General features: G+C 34.9%; 1 protein-coding gene across 5 annotated transcripts in view; it reads left to right on the forward strand.

The window, feature by feature from the left end:
- Positions 1 to 26,453, forward strand: part of VPS13B (vacuolar protein sorting 13 homolog B) — an 887,459-nt gene that overhangs the window by 221,446 nt on the left and 639,560 nt on the right. The gene's annotated exons all lie outside the window — the stretch shown is intronic.

Raw genomic sequence — 26,453 nt, forward strand, 5'->3', positions numbered from 1 at the left:
GAATACTTATGCCTTCAAAATATTTTGAGGTCAGGCAGATAAGAAGTGATCCAGTTAAATAGTAGTTTGAACCTACTACGAGTCCTTTAATGGGTGAAAATTTGCTTAGCTTTTTGCTAGTGTGTTTGCAGTAATTTTTTAATTGTAGGTTGCTCAGGAGAGAAAACATACATGAAGGCATTCCATATAGGCTTCTGTTTTTTTTCTCTTGGAATGATATGTATCATACAACTAGTTTTCAACTATTAAAGCACAAATTTTGTTCAAGGATTGTGTGTTTATATTTGTATTCCAGAGATATGTATTGTAGCTAGTACACATACATGTTACATATTTAATAAGAAAGTAAGATCACCTTCTTAAAAATGATTTTTTTATTTTAAGTTGTTGAATAAAATGAGTATGTTATTTAGGTAGGGAAAAAAAATAAGGCACTCAGGCAGGTTGCTGACTGCAGTCCAAATGGCTGATCAGAGAGTCTTTATATGCATTGGTAATGTGTTGTGCAATATAAACTGAAATATATTCCACAAGGGAGGAAAACGGAATAGGTTACATACGCTGTTCCTAAGTGCAATGAATATAAAACTCCATTACTCACTTTAGGCAGGTGCTTTTTATATGAGGCTTTAAAGAAATATAAAACTGCTGGTGAAATGATTGGTTTGTACAGACACCACTTAACTTCTAGTGCTTTGACCAGATAAAGAGGCCAAAAGTATTCTTGCAAACATTTTTTGAATGAATCAGGAATTGAAGGTTAATATTCTATTTGTGTAGTAGCCTGTTAGTATAAGCATTATATATAGTATATGAAATTTGTTTCTGGCTTAGTTTGAAAAATTGTTTTCAGGGACACAAGGATAATTTTTAGTTTTCCTTCCTCAGTAATGATAAATTCCGTTTTTGGAATGTAAAGTAACTTTTTTTAGGATAACTTTGCGATTAGTTGAACATCATGAAGAATTAAAAAGTATATTAGTATATAAAGATTTAAAGTCGTCCCACCTACCTATACAAGTGCCTATATTCCTCTTCCCTTTAACTTTTGGAAGAACACCTGCTATTGTTTAAACACTGAACATAGTAACATAAGATAAAGTAGACTTTATTCATTGAAATCCACAAATGAATTTTCACAAACATGAAATAAAAAGAAGATTGAAAAGATAATAAATAGGTATTCAGATTTGTTTTAGGTTTTAAATATGTGAACCAGTGGGTTTTCTTTTTAAACCTGTCCTAAACTGATTGATTTCTTTCTCTGCATTATGGAGGTGGAATTCACATAACATACAATTAACAATTTTAAAGTGTACAATTCAGCGGTATTTATTGTATTTACAGTGTGGTGTAACTGCCAACTCTTTCTGGTTTAAAAACCTTTTTATCACTCCATAAAAACACCCCATACCCTTTAAGTAATCACTCCCCAATCCCTCCTCTGCCCATCCCCTAGTAACTGCTAATCTGCTTTCTTTTTCCATGGATTTGCCCATTTTGGATATGCCATAAAAAAATCATGCAATTGGTGATGTTTTAGGATTGACTTTTTTCTCTTAGCACAGTTTTCTGGAGTTTTGTGTATTAATAGTTTATTTTTATTGCTTTTGTTGTTAAGTCAAGGAACTCTGTCTCGCCTTGGAGTTTGTAAATTTTTCTTCTGTATTTTTTTTTCCCACTGAATGTAGTTTTACATTTACATTTCAGTTCATGATTCATTTTGACCTTTTTTAAAAATTAAGATGTTAGACTAGATTGAAGTTAATTTTTTTGTCTGTAGATGTCCACCTGTTGCAGCCTTATTAGTTGAAAGGCTTTTTTTCATTGAATTGCGGTACTATCTTCATCAAAAAGTTATTTGGTGTATTTGAGTGTCTTTTTCTGAGTTTTCCATTCTGTCACCCTGGTCTATATGTGTGTTCATCCACCAAACCATATAGTATTGATTGCTATCAGCTGTATAAGAAGTCTTGAAAATAAGTGAACTTTTTTTCTCTGACTTTCATCTTTTTTTGGAATTGTTTTTAGCTATTCTAATTTCTTTCTTTTCATATTTTTTTTAGAAAAGTTGTTTATAGCTACAAAAAATAGTTACTGTGTCAAGTTTCCAAACTATGAATACTTTGTCTCTTTATTTATTATATAGCTCTATGTTGATTTCTTTTATTAGCACTTTATAGTTCTCAGCATAAAATATCTCTGCATCTTTTGTTAATTTTATGCCTATTTCATTTTTTGCAGTGATTGTAAATGACATTGTATTTTTATTTTTTTGTCCATATATATTTATTGCTAGCACATAGAAATACACTGATTTTTCTATTTTTATTTTCTATCCTGCAACCTTATTAAACTCACTTATCACTTCTAGAAGTTTTTTTAAAAGATTCCTTAAGCTTTATACATGGTTATGACAATAGGGGATAAGATTTTTGTTTTTTTCTTTTCTATCTGCATTACTCTTATTTCTCTTTCTTGTCTTATTACACTGTCTGGAACTTCCAGTACTATGTTGAACAATAGCAGTGAGAGCCGACATCATTGGCTTTATTCCAGTCTTATTGTGAAAGCATTGAGTCTTTCACCATTAAGTAGTATTAGCTATTCATAGATATTCTTTCTCTGGTTAAGGGTGTTAGTTACTCTCTATTTTTATGTCCCAGGTAGCTTTTGTCATGGATAGGTATTGGCTTTTGTCAAATGTTTTTTCTGCATTGAGAAATACCATGATTTTTCTTTTTTAGTTTGTAAATCTGGTGGATTACATTGATTTCTCAATACTGAAATAAACACCCATACCTGGAATAAACTCCACTGTGCACAGTGTTTTATATTTATACACACAATCTCATCACTGAATTACATTTTCTAATACTTTGTTAAGTATTTCCAGATGTATATTGAGGAATATTTGTATGTAGTTTCCTTTTTTATAATGCCTTTGTTTTGAAATGAGGGTAGCTTTATAAAATGAAATGGGATGCATTTCCTTCTTTTTTTGTTTTGGAAAATATTGTGCATAAGGGATGTTAACTCCTCTTTAAATATTTGATATAATTCTCCATCCATTCCTGGAGATTCTCTTTTTGGGAGTGTTTTTTAATTGATTTTTTGATCCATATCATCAAAGTTGTCAAATTCTGTGTCCAGAATTATTTGTGGTATTTTCTTATTAATCTTTGATCTCTGCCTAATCTGTAATAATACATTTTATTACCTATATTAGCAATTTAAGGTTTCTTTCTCTCTTTCTTCTATTTTGTTAGTCTTGTTAGAAGATTGACAGTTTTACGGATTAAAAAACAGTGTAAATATATTTCATTATTAACTTTATTATATTCTTCCTCTAATTGCCTTGAGTTTACTTTACTCTTCTTTTTTCTGCATTTTTGAGGTGAGAACCTAGATATTGATTGGAGACTTTTACTTTTCCAATGTGTGCGTTTTGTGCTATAAAATTTCTTGTCTGCACTTCCTTAGTTGTGTATTAGGAATTGCTATGATGTGTTTTCATTCAGTTCAGTGTTATGTTTTTTATGTCCCTTGAGTATTTCTCTTTGACTTATGAATATTTATTTATTTTTATTTTTATTTTTTTCCAGAGACAGAGAGAGAGTCAGAGAGAGGGATAGATAGGGATAGATAGGAACGGAAAGAGATGAGAGGCATCAATCATCAGTTTTTCGTTAAGGCACCTTAGTTGTTCATTGATTGCTTTCTCATTTGTGCTTTGACCGTGGGCCTTCAGCAGACCGAGTAACCCCTTGCTTGAGCCAGCGACCTTAGGTCCCAGCTGGTGAGCTTTTGCTCAAACCAGATGAGCCTGCGCTCAAGCTGGTGACCTCGGGGTCTCGAACCTGGGTCCTCAGCATCCCAGTTCGAGGCTCTATCCACTGCGCCTCTACCTGGTCAGGCTGACTAATGAATATTTATATCTATTTAATTTCCAAGTATTTTGAGATTTTTCTGTTATCTTCTTAGAGATTTCTAATTTGAACCTATTTAGATCAGAGAACAAACTCTGTTTTCAATTCTTTTAAATTTGTTGAGGTTTATTTATGGCTCAGAACAATATGGTCTATCTTGTTATATGTTCTTATAGGCACATGAAAAAATGTGTCTACTGTTGTATAATATTGAGAAGAACTTATGGATTGATAGTGTTTTTGCCATTATCTATATCTTTGTTGATATTTTTTCTGACGATTGAGTGAAGTGTTGAAGTTTTCAACTAGAATTATGGATTTATTTATTTTTCTTTTTATTCTCTATGAGCTGTAGTTTTTACAAATATGTGTTAGTTTTATATATTTACATTTAGAATTGCTATTGTTTTTGGAGTACTTACTCTGGTGAATTTTTGGGGGGAAGGTCTTAAGTCTACTTTATCTGATGGTACTATAACCATTTCTTCTCTTAAAAAATTGAGATTAAATTAATATAACAGCATTTAACAATTAACTAATTTAAAATGTGCATTTTCAAAATTTTTATTGTATTGTGTAACCATCACTATTGTCTAACATTAGTGTACTTAATTAGTACTCTCCCAAAGAACATTAATTAGTACTCTCCCAAAGAAACTCCATATACATTTAGTAGTCAATTCCCATTGCTACTTACATTTGGCCCCTTGCAACACTAGTCTATGTACTTTGTGCCTCCATGGATTTACCTATTCTCAGTATTTTCTATAAGTGGAATCATGCAGTATGTGATCTTTCTGACTTATTACAGTTAGCGTGATGTTTTCAAGGGTCATTCATGTTGTAGTACGTATCAGTACTTGATTTCTTTTAATGATTAAGATTCTGTAATATTGGTATAATTACCCTTTTATTAAATCCATTTAACAATTGAAGCACATTTGCATTTCCATTTTTTTACTATTAACAACAAAGCTCTAACAAACATTCTGTATAAGCTTTTGTGCAGACATATATTTTTAGTTTTTTGCATATTTATCTAGGAATGAAATTGCTGGGTCATGTGATATCTCTGTTTAACTTTTTGAGAAACTGCAAATTTTTTTTCTACAGTAGCTACACCATTTTACATTTCCAACAGGACTGTATGAGAGTTCCAGTTTTTTCACATCCTTGATAATACTTGTTATCGTCTCTCCTTTTAAATTTTTATATTAAAATATTTTATAATTATTTTTTATTATTTTATTATTTTTTATTAATTTTTTGTTATTAAGTGAGAGATGAGGAGGGAGAGAAAAAGACTCCACATGCACTCCAACCAGGATCCACCTGGCAAACCCCCTATGGGGCGATGCTCTGCCCATCTGGGATTGTTGCTCTGTTGTCAGCAATTGAGCTATTTTAGCACCCAAGGAAGGCCATGCTGCTTTCCTCAGCACATGGGGCCGACTTTCTTAAATGAGCCATGGATGCAGGAGGATGAGGGAGAAAGAGAGTGAAAAATAGAAGGGGGAGGGGTGGAGAAGCAGGTGGTCACTTCTCCTGTGTGCCCTGATAGGAAATCAAACCCGGGACTTCCACACACCAGGCTGACACTCTACTGCTGAACCAACCAGCCAGGGCCTATTTCCTTATTTTTTAATTTAATCATTAAAGTTTTGAATTACAGTTGACACACAATAGTACATTAGTTTCAGGTGTACACCCTAGTAATTAGAAATTGTATAACTAAGTAATCATCCTGATAAATCTCATATCCATTGGACACCATACATAGTTATTAGAATATTATTGACTATATTCCTTATGCATACTTTACATCCCTCTCTTTTATAATAGCAGTCCTAGTGAGGTGGCATCTTACTATGTTCTCTTTTCTTTTGCTTGGTATTTATATGATCTATCTTTTTAATACTTTTGCTTTCAACTTGCCTATCTAATTCTGTTTGAATTCAGTTTTTTGTAGACAACATCTAGTTTGGTCATATTTTAAATTCAATCTGTCAGTCTTGTCTTTCAGTTACTAGATTTGGACCATTTACATTTAATCTAACCATTGGTAAGTATGACCTTAAGTCTGCTCTTGTAGTTTTTGCTTTCTGTTTCATCTGTTTTTAATTATTCTTTTTTGCTTTCTTGTTGGTTACTTGAACATTATTTTGAAATCCAATATTTATCTTTTTTTTTTTTTAATTTTCTGAAGTGAGAAGCAGTTAGGCAGATAGGAAATACAGTTTGTGTTATGTGTAGTTAAGTGTCTCTTGTGAAGATTTTTAGTATTTGTTTTAGGTTTACATTTTATAAGTCTAACTTATTGCCAAAAAATGATTTTTCCAGTTTATGTGATGTGTGAAACAATACTTACCTTTATGTTTCTTTACCCTCCCCTGTGTGTAATTGTTTTATATATTTCATCTATATATATTGAGAACCACATTATATATTATTATTATTTTTGCCTCAATATGAAACATAGTTTAGAAAACTCAAGGAAAGAAAATCTATTATATTTGCCATATTTTGGCTTATTGTTTTAGTTCTTTTCCTCACTCTCTCGCTCCATTCCTCCTTCCCTTCCTTTTCTTTTTTTTTCCTTTTCTTTTCCCTCCCTCCCTCCCTCCCTCCCTCCCTCCCTCCCTCCCTCCCTCCTTCCCTTCTTTTTCTTTCCTTTTTTTTTTCTGAGATAATGAAGCAGACTTCTGCATGTGCCCTGACTGGTATCCACCTGGGGCCAATGCTTGAGGACTGAGCTATTATTTTAGTGCTTGAGGCTGATGCATCCCAAGAGAACTATCCTCAGTGCCTGGGGCCATGCTGGAACCAATTGAGCAACCGGCTGCAGGAGGGGAAGAGGGAGAGAAGGAGGAGGGAAAGGGGGCAGAAGCAGATGGTCACTTCTCCTTTGTGCCCTGACCTTGAATTGAGCCCATGATGTCCATACGCCAGGCTGACGCTCCATCTACTGAGCCACCAGCTGGGGCCCAGTTTTTTCTAATAATGCATAATTCCTTATTTTATCCTTTCTGTTTAGAAAACTTACTTTAGATATTCTTTTAGGGTAGATCTGCTAACTAAAAGTTCATTCCTTTTAGATTAACAGTTCCAAACCTGAAAGTTTCATTCACTAAACCAGAGACTTAATAAAATATTATAAATTTTCTTTGTTTTCTGTCAGGTAAGAATATCTGGTTTTTGTTTTCAATCCTAAAGGATATGGTCAGCAGTTGCAATATGCTGTGCCACTCTGTATTCGACTTTATGGTTTCTAATGAAAAATCTGCTGTCCTTCAAATTGTTTCTATTCTGTACATAACATGTTATTTCACTTTTGCTTTTTTGAAGAATTTTTCTCAGTCTTTAGTTTTCAGAGGGTTATCTATAATGTGTTTTGATTTCTTTGAGTACTCTGGGGTTAGCTCAGCTTCTTAATCTTCAGGTTTATGTCTTTTGCCCAACTTGGGAAGTTTTTTATTTTTATTTCTTCGAGATCAGATGAGATCAGGTACATTCATTGTGGTGTGGCTGTAAACCATCTTTACTTCTTCGTGCACATTTTCTGTCTTCCTTTGGGACTGATGACATGAATGGTAACTCTTTTGTTGTGGTCAAATAGGTCCTTGAGAGTTTATTCTTTTCTTTCTGTTTTCCCTATAATTCAGATTGTGTAATTTCTAGTTTTATTAATTATTTTCTTTGTCTTCTTCATTCTTTATTGAATCAATTTTTTGAGATTCTTTTTTCCTTTTATTTCATTTTTCAATTCTAAATTTTCTGTTTGGTTCTTTTTTATTCCATCTTTGTTATCTTTGTATATATCTTCGTCTTCTCTTACTATAATTTCCTATTTCTTTGCTAAATTTATTTTCTTTCATTTCAAGCATGCTTATATTTGTTTCTTAAAACATCTTTATGAAGGCTGATTAAAAGTCTTTGTCAGATACTTCTGATATCTCTGCCACCCCAGTGACATTTATCTTCCTTTTCATGCAGCTTGGCATTTTGGTTTTTGGTATAAGTAATTTTTGATTGTAGCCTGGATATTTTTGGTTATTATTTTTTGAAACTCTGGATTTTACTTAAACTTTCTCTTTGATCTGGCTTTATCTGATAATACTCTAATGGTGGAGGGAGACAGACGTGTCCCCTTGTCACTGCCTGGCTGGAATAGAAACCCAGGTATTCCACTTGCTTCCATTGGTATCCAATGATCAGAGGGTGGGGTCCCTGAAATTCTGGCCCAGGGTGGGAATTCTGGCTCTCATTTAGACCACTATTGATACCTCCCTGGCTGGGAGTGTTTGGATTGCCTCATTACAGGACCCCATGAGATTTTTGCTGACACCGTGGTGTTTGTGGTGGTGGTGGTGAGGATGAAGGGACTCATTATTGCTGGGGTTTGGTGGAAAGCCCTGGCTCTTCATGAAGTCTCCTTTGACATCCTTTGGAAGGTTGAGGTGCTCCTCCTTATTGCCAGTTTGGATTGGAAGTCCAGGTTTCCTAGTCAGCCTTTTTGTATACAACCCGAGTGGAGGGTTTGGAATTCCTTGTTAGGAAGAACATGTTGAAGGTGGAAGTCTAGGCTTCTCATTGAACTGATGTTGGTGGTAGTGGGACCAGTGTTGTTTGGCTAGAGTAGAACAGTTATTGTCAAAAACCATTCTGTTTTGCTGGTTGCCCCCTTCAGGTCATTTGGTGAGGGAGAAATAGCTTTTGCTGTGAACTTTTTATGTCTGTACCTGTGAGCCTTTCTGGATTGTTGGCTTCTTCAGCTTTAAGTCTGAGATAGATTAGGCAAATATAAACCTATGCATCCCTCATCACTATGTCTTCATTTCAGTTCTGAAGACCCTAATCTGCCTTCTTCTTTCTGCCTTTCAGAGTCTTCTTATTTTTGTTTTATATATAATGTTGGGTTTTTAGTGGTACACTAAACATGAAAAATAAGGAAAGTTTTTCTGGAAGTGGAACCAGTTTATTTCTACAATACATTAAGAAAAGTTGTCTTTTAAAATATTTTGTTTCTTTAAAAAAAATGTTGCTTCTTTTTGATTAGAATAAGGGTGAATGTGACCTTGAGTAGTCTTCTGTTTGTTGATGCTAACCATACATACACAGCTTCTATACATATATGTGTATATAAAAATTACATACCAACATATATTCATACACATATATAGCTTAACCATACCTAAGTTACTTGACATGGTATATTACTCTGAATTTGGCAGTAGTAACATTTGTTCTTTAGGGATGTATCCTGCCCTGATTTGAAAAGAATTTACAGCTTAATTTATGTATAGATTGCATTATCATTTCTATCCCTACACTCCTTGCACCCATCTTTTAAAAATATTTCTTATAGTTATGAGATATTCACTTTAATTTGATATTTGAGTTATTGAAAAGCATATTGTTATTTTAAAATTCATATATTGTACTCTGTTTATCCTCCTTTGTTTCATTTATAAGTTTGGCTATATATACCAAAATTAGTAGGGATTTTTTGTTGCCTCCTGCCTACAGCGATTGCAGACCTTTATCTTTAATGTAAAACTATTGTAAAAGTTTGTTATATAATGATATTTAAGTCTGAAAACTTAGGAAGATAATTTTTAGAGTATGTATGAAGTTTTACAACATTTTTTCTATGTTAATGATAATGTATATATGCTGTACTTTCTAATATTTTTCCATGTATAGTTTTCACAGTTGCAGTCATATTGCATGTAGCATTTATCTTCTATTGTTTGCTTTACATTTGTTAATAAATACATTTTGTATACTTTTATATAAATATCAAGTAACATAGATTTTTAATAATGATAATAAGGTATTTCATAATGCACCTAACCACTCTCTTTTTTGATGACACTTAAATTGTTTTGCAATTTTTGCTGATATAATTTATATTGCTATAAGTATTTTTTCTTTTTAGTTATTTAAAAATGTTTTTTTTTTAAGTAGTAGAAGGGGAGATAGTGAGATAGACTCCTGCATGTGCCCCGACTGGGACTCACTGATGCTTGAATCAACCAAGCTATTTTTAGTGTCTGAGACTGATGCTCAGACCTACCGAGCTATCCTCAGCACCCAGGCTAACACTTGAACACATCAAGCCACTGGCTGTGGGAGGGTAAGAGAGAGAGAAGAGGGAGAAGGAGAGGAAGAGAAGTAAATGGTTGCATCTTCTGTGTGCCCTGACTGGGAATTGAACCTGGGACATACACACTCAAGGCCAATGCTCTATCCACTGAGCAAACTAGCCAAGGACAGTTATTTTTTAATTAAATTCCTAGGACTGAATAACTTAGTGATTGATAAATTGATGTATGTTTTCCCCAACTTATTCTATGAATATATAATACAATTGTAATGAAGGATAATACTTGTTTTAATGAAGTCTCAACAACATTAAATATTGTAGACTATACAAATAATGCTTCACTTTTAATTCACTTTTCTTCAGTTACAGCAAATTTGAACTTTTGTCATAATATCTTTTATTACTTGCATTTCCTCTTATGTGAACTGTTTTTTTAATCTTTACCATTCACTGAGTCATAGTTTTATTTATTCAACAAATATCTAAGTGCTTTATTAAGTGATTTCATTAAGCTTTAGTGTATTTATCAATGAAATTTTCAAATTTTCTGTAAATTAAAGTCTTTGGCTTCTCCCTATGAATAGTTATTTATGCTATTAAACTAGAAACAGGTAATTGTCAAAGAGGGCCACATTTGACTTCCATTTATAATAGTAACTTTCCCCAACAAATTTTGTGCATTAAATAGTCAGTGATTTTACCCATTATTATTACCTTTAGGAAGATGAAACTTAGTGGTATATGGCCCTTTGAGTGAATGATGTCTATGTCAGCCATCTGTTTGCTATCCTGGTTGTAACATTGTATCTAGGTAGTGACAGTATTTCATGAATGTGAAACATTCTTCTGAGTTTCTTCTTTCAGTTTACTCCTTTGTTATATCTTTTAAAAAAAATTATTTAGTGAGAGGAGAGGAGGCAGGGACAGACTCCTTCATGTTCTCCAACTGGGATCCACCTGGCAAGCCCACTATGGAGCGATGCTCTGTCTCTGGAGCATCGCTCTGTTGCTCAGCAACCAAGCTCTTAGCGCTTGAGGCAGAGGCCATGGAGCCATCCTCAGTGCCTGGGGCCAACTCGCTCCAATTGAGCCATGGCTGCAGGAGGGGAAGAGAGAGAGAGAGAGAGAGAGAGAGAGAGAGAAGCGAGAGGAGAGGGGTGGAGAAGTAGATGGGTCTTCTCCTGTGTGCATTGATCCATCCACATGTTGAGCTGATGCTCTTCTGCTGAGCCAACTGGCCAGGGCCTCCTTTGTCATATCTTAAGTGGTATTTTCTTCAGACTCTCCAGACTAGTTCGTAGCATTGTGTATTTCCCATTTTTGACATTTTCACACTATGATGAAGGTACATTTTTGTATAGTTACTGGTTTAATGACCAATGGTACTTCTCTCACTAGATTGTGATTTCATAAGAGAAGAGCCTGAATCGATCTTTTTAAACCTATAACCTCAGAGTGAGCTTGGTATATAAAGTGTACAGTAAACACTTAATGAATAAATGAGTGAATGAATAAGATATGTCAGTCAAAGTTAGTGTATGCACGAGTAACCAACAGAAGATGAACATGCTTAGTTAGGTATAGAAAACATTTGCATCCTTACCTAAGGATGATCACTCTCCACAGTGAGATACAGTCCAGAGTTATATGCAATATGCAGTGATTGAAGTAGCAAGATTGACTCTTGGTTGTATGCAGCCAGAGTTCTTACAGTAAAAGAATAGCTTGTCAGAGAGTCAAGGTTTCATAGTGGTCAGACATTTGCTTGGCAATTTTACCTTGTGGTAGGATTCAGATTGCCCTATAACAGAATGTGAATTATCAAACTGTAGAAGAAGAGTGATCTTGTCCTGTGCTGAGTGAATGAGTGTTGCATTTATTTTTATTTTGGTGTGCCCTTTATCAAATCCCTCAACACACACACACACACACACACACACACACACAAAATGCACACGTGTGCGTGAGATTTTCCTTAATGTAAAAGATAGTTTTGTCCTTTACTATGACCTCTTTTACTTTGCCAGCTAGTCATTTAGCATCCTGATTAACATTAAAAATTAAAAAAAAAATTGTCTCACAACGTATTTTAAAATAGACTCTAGGTTTCTTGGGTGTGGTACTATTTTGAAATGATCTCAGTTCATTTTGCCCTTATGCCTAGTTATTTCACTTTTTTTAAAAATTCAATGACAAAGAGTGATAGTTTCCTCTCTCAATACCCCACATTGGCTGTCAAAATATGGTGTTTAATATAATATAACTTTTGCAATATAGTTCTTCTTTGGATATTTCCACCAGTGGTTATTACTGAGAATTTAGTTTCATATATATTTTTTCTATATGTGTTATGAAATTGCCTAATCCAAGAAGCAGGTACTTTTTTCTAAGCATTTTTTTCATGTCTTATTTCATGTGTTATTTTTTTTAAGTTCATATATAGGGATAACACTAAATGATAATCACTAGTAATTGGGTGTTATTTTTTATTTCAACTAAAAACTTTTATTTATAGAACAAAACATCTAATATTGTATCACTTTGTTATTTGTATCACAAAGAAAATTATCATTCTTCACCTGATATCATGACTCTAGAAGAAGCAAGGGGGAAATCGGCGAGCCCGGGCTCTGTGACCCTGAGCTCGAGCCAGTGACCCTGGACTTGAACCAGTGACCTCGGTGCTCTGGGGTGGTGCTCTATCCACTGCAACACTGGCCTTAAGTTTTTTTTTTAACCTTTCACTAAAGTTATTCAGTGACTTTAACTAATTCATATTTTTTCCTACTGTATGTATAAAAACAACTGCTTCATTTAGTTAGTGCAAGTTTTGTTTGCCTTTAAAAAATACCAACAGTGTATGAACATATTGCTTCCTCGCAGCCACTTTTCTTTTTTGTATCCCATCATGTAGTATTCAATCACCTTCCACTGCAGCTAATCATTGACTTTTAGAGATAAAAGGTATCTTAGTCATAGACAAATCTAACCACTCCTTATTTTTTCAGATGAAGAAACTGAGCTTCTGAGGTTTAAATCTAAGATTACACAGCTGTATAATGGCAGAGTTCACTCGAAAAAAAGTCTAGTGGTTAGTGTATCTTTCAGTAAATTCACTCATTACTCCTTAGTGTAAACAAATTGAACTTTCCCAAGCCAAACTTGTATTGCTTGTAGTAATAATAACAATAATGAGAATGTGCTAGCTAACATTTGTTGAATGTTTTACCCCAAGTGCTATTTTAACCACTCTATTCATCATTTAAAAAAATTTTATTTATTTATTTATTTTTTCAGAGACAGAGCGAGAGTCAGAGAGAGGGATAGAGGGATAGATAGGGACAGACAGACAGGAACTGAGAGAGATGAGAAGCATCAATCATCAGTTTTTTGTTGCAACACCTTAGTTGTTCATTGATTACTTTCTCATATGTGCCTTGACCGTGGGTCTTCAGCAGACCGAGTAACCCCTTGCTCAAGCCAGTGACCTTGGATCCAAGCTGGTGAGCTTTTTGCTCACACCAGATGAGCCCACGCTCAAGCTGGGGACCTTGGGGTCTTGAACCTGATTCTTCCACATCCCAGTCCTACGCTCTATCCACTGCGCCACTGTCTGGTCAGGCTCTGTTCATCATTTTAGTGCTAATGATTATCTGTAAGGTAGCTAGTGATCTATAATCACTTTCAAGGAGACTGACACAGTATATAGTTAAGTACATTTGGGGGTTCATAATGTGTTTAATATCTCTGCATACCCTGTAGTGTTTAACCTTAATAAGTACTTGCTGTGTCCTCTTCTATCCATGGATGAAATCATAGGGAGTAGAAAATTCCCTTATAAGTTACATTATCATACTATATAGCATAGTATGACATGAGTTCTGTGCCTGTCAGTTTCCATACTAGTTAACTTGAAAACCTCTCTTCTACAAACACCCATGCTAAATAATCTATTTAATTCTAAGTGAATTTCTCTACCTGCAAGAAAGGAGTTAATAGTCTAAAACAAGGAAAAATACTAAAAATCAGAGTGGTAATCAGTCACTTAAATTTTGACTATCCTAATGGCTGTGGCAACCTCAGTTATCAGTGGGCTTTGCTTTTAATCACCAAGAAGGGAGTGAGGACAAGGAATGAGGAATTGGGAAGTGGTATTTGGATTCCCTCAGGTCATATCTTTTAAGGACTAGTGGAATGGTAGACTGTTTAAAAAATCTGTTGACTCTTGATTTAACAAAGAAGTTTCTTTGTTTTGGCTTTGATGGTAAGGGATGGGTGCTTTCTTTGAGAATTTGTAACCACAGTCATATCATCATCAGATTTAAATTTCTTGCTTGGTCTTGGAGGGATCAAGGTAATAAGTCAACTTAAAATGTAATCCTGGGTGGACTGGTTACATCTCTGGATATCTAGTAGTAATCACAGATACTTGCTGTGACAATGTATTTGAAACAGAAAGCCTTGTGAAATGTAAACTCAGAATCCAAAATTACCAAGGATTTTAAAACAATTGATCAAAAACAAGAGTTAGGCCCTGGCTGGCTAGCTCATTGGTAGAGCATCAGCTCGGCGTGTGGAAGTACCAGGTTTGATTTCTGGCCAGGGCACACAGGAGAAGTGACCATCTGTTTCTCTACCCTCTCTTCTATCTCTCTCTTCCCCTTCTGCAGCCAAGGCTCCATTGGAGCAAAGTTGGCCCAGGCGCTGAGGATGGCTCCATGGCCTCTGCCTCAGGTGTTAGAATGGCTCCAGTTGTGACGGAGCAATGCCTCAGATGGGCAGAGCATCGCCCCTTTGTGGGCTTGCTGGGTCGATTTCAGTTGGACACATGCAGGAGTCTGTCTCTCTGCCTCTCTGCTTCACTTCAGAAAAATACAAAAAAATAAAAAATAGGGTTAGAGGAAACCTCCAATGACTGATTTAGACTTCTAGAATTTTAGATAATGTAATTATCAGAAACAATGTATAAAATTACTATTTAAAATTACAATATTAAAGAATCAAAAGATGGAGTTATAAATATGAGCAGCACAGATACTGTCAATAAAGACTAGAGAATTTATAGAAGAAAAATACAATCTTTGGAGTTCAGAAGTCACTGAATGGATTAAATAGCAGATTAGACACAGTCACAGACACTATTAGCGAACTTGAAGGTGGATATAAGGAAATTAACCAGGAAACTCTCTCCCTTTGGAGCATGCCTGCACCTTTCCCTTCCTACTCTTCATTCCTCCACACCCCAGGCCCATTACAACTTTTGTCTTTCTCTCTCCTAAGTTCAGGGTCTCTTCTTTTGCTTTTGTAACTTATTTCCTGAGTCCATACAATCCAGCTGGCTTACCATTTCTGCCTCTGTGATTTTCTGAATGAACTTTCTTATAATTAAAAATAAAAAAGGAAACAAAACAGGATGCAGCACTGAAGAAAGAGATGAAAATGTAAAATACGTGTGGATAGTGGAATGAGAATTCTATATATGTCTATAGACTCTCAACTATGTGTCTAATAAGACTCTCAAAAGGAGATGCTAAGAGCGAATGTTTAGAAACTTTTTATAACCCATGATGCAAAATATGAATCTTCAGATTTAACAGTCATAAATTATAAACAGGAAAAATTAACCTAACTCTCTGAGTAGGTACATTGTGGTGAAACGCAAGTGTGCTATAGATGAATTTAAACCTTTAACAGAGGCCCATGGCAATGACATGATCTGCCAACATTAATGTGGGTTTGGAGTTTCCCGTACTTTGTAGTGAGGATGTTAAAGATAAAGAAAATTACTTGTTCTTGAGCATCTGTTACATTTAAGACACTGTGATAAGCTATCAGTAATTCTCTTCTTTTAAGCCGGTGCAGTCTAGAGATCCTCCCCTTTCCAAATAAAATGAGTACTGAATCTTGTCATATTTGTGCAAAAGGTTTAAGTTCTTCAGTATTTTAACCAGGTTTCATCCCTTCTAGCTGAAAAGACTTATTTTTTAGTGCTTTATGCACAGAAATGTCCAAATTCCCACACCTGTGTACTTACACCTAGTAGAGCAATCAAAGTTAAGTAACCTTGAAGAGGAGGAGGTTAATTCTTAATGTGGAATAGTTTTTCCATAATGTACATGATTAGTATGACAACGAAATGTAGGTGTGACAGTCTGATTCATAGTAAATTAGGTGGTAGAATGTATGGATTAAACTAAGGAATTTCTTTTTATCATTCTGTCAGTATAAAGCTAAGTCTAGTTGACAAATATTTATTTGCAATGGTTAAAAAAGTTAAAAGAGTCACAAAAGCAGATCTGTAGATACATGTTGGCCAGTAAATGTTTGCTGACTCTCTTTGCTAGTAATCACAGCAGTATGAACAGGGATTGCTGAGATGCAAGTGAGTGTGGAACAATGGGAAGTAAGTAAGACTTTGTGTTTTGTTCCTTGTGAATATTTAAACTTCAATTCAGTCACTTAAATATCACTGTTAACTATACTTTTGAAATGACTTTTTATTCATACTATTTAATTGATTATAGTTACTAAGGATTATATTTTGTACTCTGTTGAAAATATTAAGTGATTTTTTTTAACCCAGATATTTTGGCTTAACTCAGTCCTAGAATGTCACTTCATTGGCTTTTCTATGCTAAAACAATAAAGTCATTTTTTTTTTTAACAGAGACAGAGAGTCAGAGAGAGGGATAGATAGGGACAGACAGACAGGAACGGAGATATCAGTTTTTCGTTGCGACACCTTAGTTGTTCATTGATTGCTTTCTCATATGTGCCTTGACCGTGGGGCTACAGCAGACCCAGTAAACCCTTGCTCAAGCCAGCGACCTTAGGTCAAGCTGATGAGCTTTGCTCAAACCAGATGAGCCCACGCTCAAGCTGGCGACCTCGGGGTTTTGAATCTGGGTCCTCCGCATCCCAGTCCGACCCTCTATCCACTGCGCCACTGCCTGGTCAGGCACAATAAAGTCATTGTTATAAACAACAACAAAACAACCACTACCTTTTTAAAGTCTGCTATTTCCTATTTGCTTCTGTTATCAGAGGGATGTACAGTGTGTCCGTAAAGTCATGGTGCACTTTTGACCGGTCACAGGAAAGCAACAAAAGACTATAGAAATGTGAAATCTGCACCAAATAAAAGGAATACTCTCCCAGTTTTATACCTATTCAGTGCAGTTCGATGTGGGCTCACGTACAGATTTTTTAGAGCTCCTTAGGTAGCTATCCCCTATAGCCTCTACAGACTCATCACTGACTGATGGCCTACCAGAACGGGATTTCTCCACCAAACTACCGGTTTCCTTAAACTGCTTATCCCACCGAGTAATGTTATTCCTATGTTGTGGCACTTTGTTATAAACGCGCCGATATTCACATTGCACTTTGGTCACGGATTTGAATTTTAGCGAGCCATAGAACACACTGAACTTTCCTCTGTACCATCCACATCTCCATTGTCCATGGCCGTGGGCTGCTCCGCTGTATACATGGTGTTACATCATGATCTGTGCATCCGCACATGCTGCCACATCATCCTACAGAAACTGGGAGGGTTTTCCTTTTATTTGTTTCAGATTTCACATTTCTATCATCTTTTGTTGATTTCCTGTGAGCGGTCAAAAGTGCACCATGACTTTATGGACACACTGTATTTGCAATCTTTGTCACCTATTAAGTCTTAGAACTAACCATCTTGTTACACCTCATATTTGTTATTGCTTATTCAGCCACTTATTCAGACTTTCACTTTTTTCTTATGTGAAACATATTCCTCTCAATTCACTTCCTCCATTTATTCTGCTGAAAGAATAATACTTACCTTTTACTATAATGTAATACTAATCATTTGGAAGTACTTTTCATTGTTATTTTGTGTAATGTGTCTTAACAGCTCTAGGTTGGCTATCATTTCACTGCATTTTTTTAAAAAAGAATTTACCTTTTTGCTTTTTCAGAAACCATTACAATTGGTTCACTCTCTTATGGTTTTATTATTTTTGTGTATCTAGTGTCAGTTCTTTTGTGCTTGAGTGTCCTGAGTGACCAATTTCTTATTTTATTAAATTATAATTTTTTAAGGCTTGTAACAAAATGGGCAGTCCTCTGGGCCCCTAATATCATCATTGCCTTCTTTAGGAGCAGTCATTTTTAGTTTCTTCTTAGATAATTACTTCTAAATAAATAGATAAATAAAACATTGCAATTTTCTTACATTCCATGTTTCATATTATAACTTCTGGAATTATTTCTTTGATTTTTTTCTCTCCCATTTGTTTTAGTAGTTCTTTTTAGGACTTTTGGTTTTAAAATATTTTTTGTTTTTGCTCGTTCTTTTATTTTATTATAATTTCTCATTTTCCATCTTGGGATTTTTAAAATTTTAATTTATGATATATTTCATCAACTTTTAAAAAAAATTTTATTCAGTGAGAGGAGGGGAGGCAGAGAGACAAACTCCCGCATGCACACATACTGGAATCCACACGGCAAGCCCACTGGGGGGCAATGCTCTGCCTACCTGGGTGTTGTTCATTTGTCAGCAACCCAAGTCTTCTTAATGTCTGAGGCGGAGACCATGGAGCCATCTTCAGTGTCCTGGGCCAACTGTCTCCAATTTAGCCATGGCTGCAGGAGGGGAAATAAGGAGAAAGAGAGAGAAGCGAGAGAGGAGAGGAGTGGAGAAGCAGATGGGCGCTTCTGCTGTGTACCCTCATTGGGAATTTAACCCAGGACTTCTACTTACCAGGTCGACACTCTACCACTGAGACAACCAGCTAGGGCTTCAACTTGATTTTTTAATTTTTCCAATAATTTATGGAGAATTAGCATCATGTTTTTAATTTCTAAGAGCTAATTTTTGTTCATTGAAAAATTTAACAAAACCTCCTGTTCTTCTTGTGGTATCTTCTGTTATCCCTCTGGGATAGTTATTACTGTTGTTATTATTTTAAGTCCCCCCAGCATTATCTATTTACCCTGTTTCTTTCCTCTGTATGTGTGTTTAATCTCTAACTTTAGTGTTAGTGATTTCCACCTAATATGTAATAGTCCTTCATATTGTAGAATAAAATAATAAATCACTAATTGAAACCTGTTTGTGAGGTTCAGTCTTGTTGAGTTGAATGGCTGATGTCATTGTAGGGGAATTGGACACTAACATTTTTCTGTTTAAAAATGACATTTCATTTAACAATAGTTTTTTAGACATATATATATATATATATATATATATATATATATTTTTTTTTTTTTTTTTTTTTTTTTTTTTTTTTTTTTTCCCCTCCCCAGAGATGGAGAGAGAGTCAGAAAGAGGGATAGACAGGGACAGACAGACAGGAACAGAGAGATGAGAAGCATCAATCATTAGTTTTTTGTTGCGAGTTGCAAAACCTTAGTTGTTCATTGATTACTTTCTCATATGTGCCTTGACCACGGGCCTTCAGCAGACTGTGACCCCTTGCTTGAGCCAGTGACCTTGGGTCCAAGCTGGTGAGCTTTTGCTCAAACCAGATGAGCCTGCGCTCAAGCTGGCGACCTCGGTCGGGGTCTTGAACCTGGGTCCTCTGCATCCCAGTCCGACGCTCAATCCACTGCTCCACCGCCTGGTCAGGCTATTATTTTTCTTTTATATTTAAAAAATTTTATTTCTCAATTACAGTAGACACTCAGTATTATTTTACATTGTGTTCAAGTATATATAATATAGTGGCTAGACTGTTACATTATTAATGAAATCATCCCTTGATTACTCAAGTACCAAACTGGCACCCTGTATAGCGATACTACAGTTTTATTGACTATATTTTCTACGCTGTTCTTTGCACATTGGTTATTATTTTTCAACTATCAATTTGTACTTCTTAATATTTTCATCTACCTCTCTATCCCGTTTCTCCTCTGGAAACCATCAGTTTACTCTCCACCTCTGTGAGCCTCTTACTGTTTTGATTGCTTTATTTTGTTCTTTAGATTTTATATATAAATGAAATCATATGGCATTTACCTTCCTCTTACTGACTTATTTCATGTAATGTAATGTCCTCTAACTCCATCCATGATGTTCCAAATGGTAAGATTTCATTTCTTTTTATGGCCAACTTACATTCCATTATTTATATAGACCACACTTCTTTTTCTATTTATTTATTGATAGAGACTCGGGTTGCTTCCGTGTCTTGGCTATTGTAAATAATGCCACAATCAACATAAGAGTGTATATATTTTTTTGAATTAATGTTTTATATTTCTCAGGATATATTCCCAGAAGTGGAATTGCTCAGTCATAATATAGTTCTATTTTTAATTTTTGAGGAACTTTCATACTGTTTTTCATAGTGGTTGCACCAGTTTGCATTCCCACCAACAGTGCACAAGGGTTCCCTTTTCTCAGCATCGTCGCCAACACTTGTTTGTTGATTTATTGATAAAAGCCATTCTGCAGGTCTGAGGAGATACCTCATTGTGGTTTTTATTTGAATTTCTTTGGTCATTGGTGATGTTGAGCATCTTTTCAAGAAGTTATTGGCCATCTGTATGTCCTCTTAGATTGAATAAGTCTTTATTCAGTTTTTTTTACCCCCCCATCTCTTTTGAATTTTTTCTTAAGTTGTAAGGAGTTTTTAATACATTTGGATATTATCCCTTTTAAATGTATCATGGTGAATATTTTCTTCTATTTATTAGGTTGTATTTTCATTTAGTTGATGGTTTTTTTGCTGTGGAAAACTTTAATTTGATGTAGTCTCATTTGTTTATTTTTGCTTTTGTTTCCCTTGCCCAAGAAATTATATCAGAAAAATATCAGTAAGAGAAATGTCAGAGACTTTGCTGACTATGTTTTCTTCTAGGAATTGTATGGTTTTAGTTCTTACATTTAAGTGGTTAATTAATTCTGAATTTATTCTTGTATCTAGTGTAAGAAGGTGGTGTAGTTTCATTTTTTGCACATATCTAATTTTTTCTAACACCATTAGTGACTAGTCTGTACCTTATTGTATGTTCTTGCCTCTTTTTTCATATATATCAATTGAGCACATAGGTGTGGGTTTATTTGTGGGCTTTCTATTCTATTCCAGTGATTGATGTATCTGTTTTTTTGCCAGAACCATGCAGTTTTTATTACTATTGCCTAGTAATATAGTTTGATATCAGGTAGCGTGATTGCTTCTACTTTGTTCTTCTTTCTTAAGACTGTTGTGCCCATTCGAGGTTTTTTTTTGTGGTTCCATATATAATACATTTTTCGATAATTTTAGTAACTCATTTTTGTTGTTGCTTGGAAATGATCGGTTATCAATATCTGTCTTGTTTTTCTTGGATTAGTACTTTCCAGAGAGAAATCCTTTTATTTCCTTTCTAGAGGTTATAAGTCTGGTATTTAGAGTTCTTAGAGACTACAAGAAAAGGAGTTCTTATTATCTAGTATATATAATCTGTATAGATTTTTAGACAATCCCTCTTTTTAGCATGGACCCTTTAGTCCAGAATCCTTCTGGTTCACTCTTCAGAGTGAACGCTTCAGTCTTTTAACTAGGATGAATGTAGGATACTTACTTGCATGAGTATAAGGTAAGGCTCTGTAGTCATTTGATTGACTTCCAGTCACGCATCTTTTTAGACTCATCTGCATACTTGCCCTGTAAACTGCCTGGTTTCTTTAATTCTTATCTTTCCAGGGCTTATTGCAGAGCTACTTGGTTCTTAGTTTACTTAAAACCCATGGGCACTTTTCTTTGTTCTACTAAGTCATATTTGCTACTTGTTCATCAAATATTCATCTTTCAAAATCTTAAAAAATATTTTTTGATTGATTTTAGAGAGAGATGAATCGGGTGGGAGAGAGACAATAATTTGTTGTTCCATTTATTTATTCATTCATTGGTTGACTCTTGTATGTGCTCTGATCAGGGATTGAACCCACAATTTTGGAATATTGGGTTGTCACTCTAACCAACTGAGCTACCAGACCAAGGCCCTTCTTCTAAGATTTTGATGACTGTTCTTTCCTGTTTTAGAGCTGGACATTCAGCTCTTGTTTTCTCATTTTCATTTCTTTGTTGGTTTAGGGGCCTAAAATTTTTTATTAACAGACTTTTGGTGTTGGTTCAGGAGGAAACTGAGATAAATATACACATTGTTTGACTCCTTTTTCTTTTACTTTGACAAAGATATACTGGTGATTGTCATTAGTTCATCTTTTAATTTGTAAGTGATAATTACAGGAGGATTGTAAATTCATTAGCCAACACTGGAGAGTTGACACTGAGGGTTAAGGTCTAGTGAGGATGGAAGGATTACTGTAAGTGAAGAAGGTGGTAAAAGACTCGGTTAATATTGCTTCACAGGACTAAGAATATGTGTTATAAGTTTATATTTTTCAGAGAAATACTATGAGAAGAAATAGCTGTGCATTATTATATATTATATATTAAATTAGATTTCAAAAATTCTGTATTTTAGAATCATTGCCTTGATAGTGTGTGCAATGTAAAATTTTATTCAATTGGAGTGGCTTAGGGGTTCCCTCTGATCTTCCTCTGTTGGGCTCTGACAGCAATATTTGAATAAAGGAATGTTAGAGTGCTTTATATAGACATTATTTCAAGTGTCACTATCTCTGTGATTGTTCTTTGACTCATGTCAGCTGACTGTACATCTTACAAAATAACTCTTTTCTAAATCAAGTTCTGTATAAAGTTCAGCTGATTTCTTAAATATGTTGAACAGTGGCTAGTATTTTGGCCTCCACATGAAACAATAAATAGTGGCTTCCCTTAAGCTACTCAATTACTAGATGAGTAATGCTTCCTATATCCGAAGCCATGCTTTTTTTGTATTTGTTTGTTTTGGAGCTTTTGTTCTCTTTGTTTAACCAGTTGCCTCCCTCACAGATGTCCTTTCCCAGCTGAAGGAAGCAGCATGCTGGTGGAACACAGTGTAAATGGTGTTCTGAGTGGTGGAATGCCAGCACTTGCTCCTTTCTACCTTTCTAGAGCATTTCCGAAATTTTAATTTGAAAATGAAATGGAAAGAAACCAATCTTATTTTTTATTAAGGTTTTTTTTAGAGCATTTCACAAGAAAATTGAGGGGAAGGTGCAGAGAATCCCCATATACCTTCTGTCTCCACAGCTGCTAGCATCCCCCAGTGAAGTGGTACAGTTGTTACAGTTGGTGAACCCACATTGACACATCATAATCACCCAAAGTCCATAGTTTATATTAGCAAGATTATTTCTTACTAGCAACTTTTATTCATTGTGGAAGTCTATCAAGAGATAACAATAATAATTTTTCAAAATCTTAGGTTGCGCATAAAGAATGAAGTATAAAAAAGCTTCTCTTAAGGAGAAATTATGCAAAATATTGTTTTAGTTATTAAAATAAGTTATAAATATCTGACAGATGTAGTAGTCATAAAAATTTGAACTAAGTTCTTGGTTGTTTAGTCTAAACCAAAATGCTTTTATATAGATATATGAGATATTTAGTAGGTGAGGTTTTAGGCATCTTCTTCTGATTAGTCTTATATATAACTTGTATCAGATATTAAAAAAGACCTACTATTTGTGATTCAAGGTAGAGTCCTAAACTTTAGTAAACTGTGAAAGCAGCAGTTGTATAACATAATTTAAAAACAAATTCATTTTGGCTTATTTATATTTTTTGCTTTTGCATCTACTAGAAACTAATTCACTTTTTTATTTGTTTTAATTTCAAAGACCATCAACAACCCTTGAGAGTACCTTTCAGTAGTTCTTGTCTGCTGACCGCTATCTTAGTTCTTTATGTTTTTTGAAAAATTGGCACAGAACAAGAGTCTGACTGTGAGGACGTGATGGTCGTGGGAAGTCTTGCCATTTTGTGTTCTTCTCATCATTTAACATAATGATTGGAGCAGAGTAAATTACCCACTGATTATAACTTACTGCAGCCACAGTAGCTGTTAAATTTTTAGAGTAGCTTAGCTTCCTTTCTTATAAAGACAAATGTGATCTAGGCCTTGCCATTTTCTGACTTGAATCTTGGGCAAAAGTTATTCTTTCTCTAAGTCTTGTTTTTCCCCATATGTAAATAGGAACAGTAATAACTGCTGTCCTTTTGGGGGAAAGGAGAGATGAATAAATAAAATAAACTTGGCATAATGCATAGCACTTTATTTAATAAGTACTCAGTGAAAGTTAGGTGCTATAATAACTATTAACTTCTGCTATGTATTTATGTAAATATTGTTGGCATCATTTAATTTCTTGAGGTACTGCTGCTTAAGTTTTTTGAGTTACAAGTTTTGAGAATGTGATAAAAATATGATAAAATCAGAAAAATAAATACACATTTTTGACTCCTGCTCTGAGGATAATAAATATCACTTCAAATGGAAATGATATATAGGTGGTAAATATTGGAAAATAACAACCAGTCAATATATGTTTATATGATATAAGAACCAAATAGAAATTAATATATTAATAGGTTCTACTGAAGTAAGGATTAGTATGTGAGAAGCTATTTCATTTCTTTACATTTATTTATTTATTTTAAGTGAGAGGAGGGGAGATAGTGATACAGACTCCCACAGACAGGTGCCCCAGCTGGGATCCATCCAGCAACCCTGACTGAGACCAATACTCAAATCAACCGAGCTATTTTTACCTACTGAGGCTGATGCGCTGGGATTAACCAGGCTATCCTCAGTGCCCAGGGCCAATGTTCCAACCAATAGAGCCACTCGCTGGGGGGGGGGGGGGGGGATAAAGGAGAGAAGGGGGAGTGGAAGGGGAAGAGAAGCAGATGGTTGCATCTCTTGTGTGCCTTGACCAGGAATTGAACTTGGTATGTCCATATGCTGGGCCGAAGCTCTATTCATTGAGCCATACGGCCAGAGCAAGAAGGTGTTTCTTAAGATGATGTTTTTTAAGCATTTTCAAATCATATAGTGTGTTAGACTGCAGATTCCTGGGCCAAATCTCAGGGATAGTCATGGAGGGTCATGGGGCTTCTTGAACACACTGCGTTTGAGATAAGCCTGACCTGTGGTGGCACAGTGGATAAAGTGTCGATCTGGAATACTGAGGTTGCTCGTATGAAACCCTGGGCTTGCCTGGTCAAGGCACACATGGGAGTTGATACTTCCTGCTCCTCCCCCTCTCCTCTCTCTCTCCTCTCTAAAATGAAAAAAAAAAGTTCCAAAAGTTTGAGATAATAGATTTCAAAATAATGATTAATATATCATAGAAAATTTATGTTTCTCTTAATTAATTGTAGATAGTTTTTCTTAAAAAGTTTAATGTAAAGAATAGTATATATATATTTGATCAAAATGTGAAATAGGGTTGAGAAATTATGTTAGTATATGTTCATGAATATAGGCAAAATGAGTGGTAAAGTCTTCTGTAATAGGATCAGATTAAATGAAACACTTTAACTATAGGACTTTGAGTAAAAATTACCCCCTTTAATCCTTTGAATATTAATTTGAAAATGAGGATAATATACATATTTATAATGGGCATGTTGTGAGGATAGAATGAGATACTGTATATAGTAAGTCCTCAGTAAATGTTAATTGATTAATGTTTTTCATGATCATCACTGTAGCGATGGTCTGTAGTATTGTCAGTATAAAGTTTTTGAAGTTTTATGCCTATTTAATCTCACCTATCTTTCAGGGCCAAAATGAGTTTCTCCCTTTTGAATTAAGTTTTCTCTACCATTTATTTTATAGTACAGGGGGTCCTCGGGTTACGACACAATTTTGTTCCTTCGACAGTGATGTAACCTGAATTTTGGTGTCAGTCGAAACACACCCTAGCCTAAGTCACTTACCTATCCTGATACAGCTGTAAAATCATAATCTAGAACATAAAGACACAACTAAGCCACAGGAAAAGGAAGAGGACATAAATACTGTACACTGCACTGTGTATTCTTCCGCCGTGCACAGCCAAACTAGTTCACCCACGTAGTCCGTAAGTACGAGGCTAACGGCATCAGCCGAAACACTCATGTCTCAATTTTTAAAAATTTTTATGGGAATGAGTGTCATAAATTGAAACATCGTATGTCGTGATTGTCGTAACCCGAGGACCCCCTGTATTCCTTTCTATGTTTTTATTCCCTTTAACAAGTAGCACATAATAAAGATGTGAATATGTACTTTTTTGTTTACTTAATATAGAAACTTCTTTCTTTTATCTACCCTTGGCATATCAGTTTTGCTTGTAAGTTTTGAGCTATCTTGTTTCTTTCTCCTTACCCCACCTGACTAAATTTTGAAGAAGTCTGTTTACTCTGAAATTTTCCTGCCTAAAGTAAATGTCTCTGCCTAAATAAAATTAAATTTGTAAATTAAATTTGTTTCAAAACTAGAAATCTCACTCTATATTCTACAACCAAATACGATTTTTAACATTTCCT

Source organism: Saccopteryx leptura, chromosome 3 (genome assembly GCF_036850995.1).
Source record: "Saccopteryx leptura isolate mSacLep1 chromosome 3, mSacLep1_pri_phased_curated, whole genome shotgun sequence".
Lineage (NCBI taxonomy): Eukaryota > Metazoa > Chordata > Mammalia > Chiroptera > Emballonuridae > Saccopteryx > Saccopteryx leptura.